The sequence below is a fragment of the Montipora foliosa genome, chromosome 3, assembly GCF_036669935.1.
Source record: "Montipora foliosa isolate CH-2021 chromosome 3, ASM3666993v2, whole genome shotgun sequence".
Lineage (NCBI taxonomy): Eukaryota > Metazoa > Cnidaria > Anthozoa > Scleractinia > Acroporidae > Montipora > Montipora foliosa.
The window spans coordinates 43,957,763-43,960,262 of record NC_090871.1 but is presented as its reverse complement, the minus strand read 5'-3'; the positions used below and the strand labels follow the sequence as shown (position 1 = coordinate 43,960,262).

At 55.6% G+C, this 2,500-nt stretch overlaps 1 pseudogene; it reads left to right on the top strand.

Moving 5' to 3' along the window:
• The window catches only part of LOC137994253 (uncharacterized), a 3,148-nt pseudogene that overhangs the window by 351 nt on the left and 297 nt on the right, over positions 1–2,500 (top strand).

The window sequence follows — 2,500 nt, the reverse complement described above, 5'->3', positions numbered from 1 at the left end:
CTACCAGACCTGCTTGCTGCCATGCGTTCCCTCGCAGTAATACCAGTTGCAACTGGTGTCCTACGCACCGAGCTACTGCAACTACGTCAGGAAAGGGACGAACCGTTCCGCGCATTTACAGCAAGGGTTCGTGGGAAAGCCGAAACCTGTGCCTTTAGTACACAGTGTGAATGTGGGAAACACGTCGACTACACAGACCATGTCATACGAGATGTCCTCCTTAATGGGATATCCGACCCAGACATCCGCCGTGAAGTTCTTGGGACCAAGAACGTTCTTCAGACCCCAGTAAATGACGTCATCGCCCTAGTGGAAAGCAAGGAGATGGCACGGAACGCCCTCCCGTCATCAACCCTGTCTGCTGTCTCGTCATTCAAGCGCCAACAGGAACCACCGAAAGAGCCCCCTTTGGCAACCCCGTCTCGAGCGGATCAGGCCAAACAAGCGGCATGCCCAGATTGCAAAAACCTCTTCAAGATTTTTACGGAGGGGACCCGGGGCTGGAACACCAAACCCCATACAGTGTGCCTCAATTGCTATAGGGTTCGCTGCCGCAGGAAGCGCCTACAGCCTACGCCCCCAGCCCCCCTCCCACCAGTCAGGCTGTCGAATCAGACCCGATATCCCAAGTTGCCTCATTTACTTCCGGCACTGCCCGCCGGCGACGTTGCCGCAAACATGTTCCAGCCAGACATGGCCTCGTCGGTAGATGCGCACCTGTAACACTTGACCACCACATCTTTACTAAGGGCGAGTGGACACGGGCACACCTCAGAGACCACCCCAGAGTCCCAATCACTATCTCCATTGACACCTCAGCCCAGGCCAGATATCGTACGCCCAACCGCACCTCAAACACTCATGCAGAGATCTCAGCCATCGCTGACACTGGCGCACAATCTGACTTGTGGTCAATGAAAGACTTCTTAGCGTGCGGGTTCTCGCGCGACGACCTACTACCCGTTCGTCTTGGCTTGTCAGCCGCCAACCGCTCTCCCATTTCTATCGAGGGCGCATTCTTCGCCAAGCTCACCACGAAGCTCCAAAATGGTGAGGTGACCTTGTGCCGCTCCATGGTCTACGTCAGCCGCTCCGTCCCAGCCATGTACTTATCATACGACTCGCTGCTCAACCTTGGTATCCTCTCCAAGGACTTTGCATCACTCACAACGGCGAACATGCCTAAGGAGGGGTGCCACACCAGAGACTCTGACGCCGTGGATACCAACCGTATGCCACCTCTCATTAATGCTGTGCGGTCTATTAATGGTGGCTGCACCGCCACAAGTGACCCACATGACACCATGTGCTCATGCCCTCAACGGGACGCTACACTGCCACGTCCCTCCGAGCTGCCCTTCCCCTGCACTCCAGAAAACAACGGACGAATGAAAGCGTGGTTACTTGACCGATACGCCTCCTCAACATTTAACACGTGCCCGCACCGGGCATTCCCGAGCATGGAGGGGCCACCGATTGAGATTCACGTCGAACCTACTGCAACCCCAAAAGCAAGCCACACCCCGGCCCCAGTGCCCCTACACTGGCAGCAACGAGTGTACGAAGACCTCCTACGCGACGAGGCTCTTGGTGTCATAGAACGCGTGCCATATGGCGAACCCGTGACGTGGTGCCACCGCATGGTTATCACACGAAAGCATGATGGCTCCCCCCGCCGTACAGTAGATCTCTCCCCACTAAACAAATTTTGCAAACGTGAGACATTCGCTACGGAAACACCCTTCCACCTGGCACGTCGTATCCCCAAAGACACATGGAAAACAGTCACGGATGCCTGGAACGGCTACCACAGTGTACCTCTGCGCCAGTCCGATCGCAAGTTGACCACCTTTATTACTCCGTTTGGTCTCTGGCGGTACACAAGAGCGCCTCAAGGATTCCTCTCGTCCGGTGATGGTTACAACCGCCGCTTTGACGCTGTCCTGTCCACCTTCGAGCGTAAGGAACGCTGCGTCGATGACACCATACACTATGACTCTGACCTCGAGCAGCACTGGTGGAGAACAATCGACTTCCTCACACGAGTAGGCCAGGCCGGCATAGTACTAAACCTTGACAAGTTCCAGTTCGCCGAAAGGAGCGTCAATTTTGCGGGCTTTAGAGTATCAGACTCCACCGTTGAGCCACTACCGAAATACCTCAATGCAATCAGAGACTTTCCCTCTCCGTCCTCGACAACGGACATTAGAAGCTGGTTTGGCCTAGTCAACCAGGTGGCAAACTACGCCCAGCTACGGGACACCTTGGAGCCATTCAAGCCCTTCCTCAGTCCCCGATGCAAGTTCTCATGGTCTCCCCAGTTGGAGGAGGCCTTTCAATTAGCTAAAGATGCCATTATTCGTGCCATCCGTGAGGGTGTGGAGATATTCGACATGCAGAGACGCACCTGCCTTCGCCCAGACAGGTCCACGCGTGGCATAGGCTACTTCCTCCTCCAGCAACACTGCAGCTGCTCCTCTGGCATTCCAGACTGCTGCCC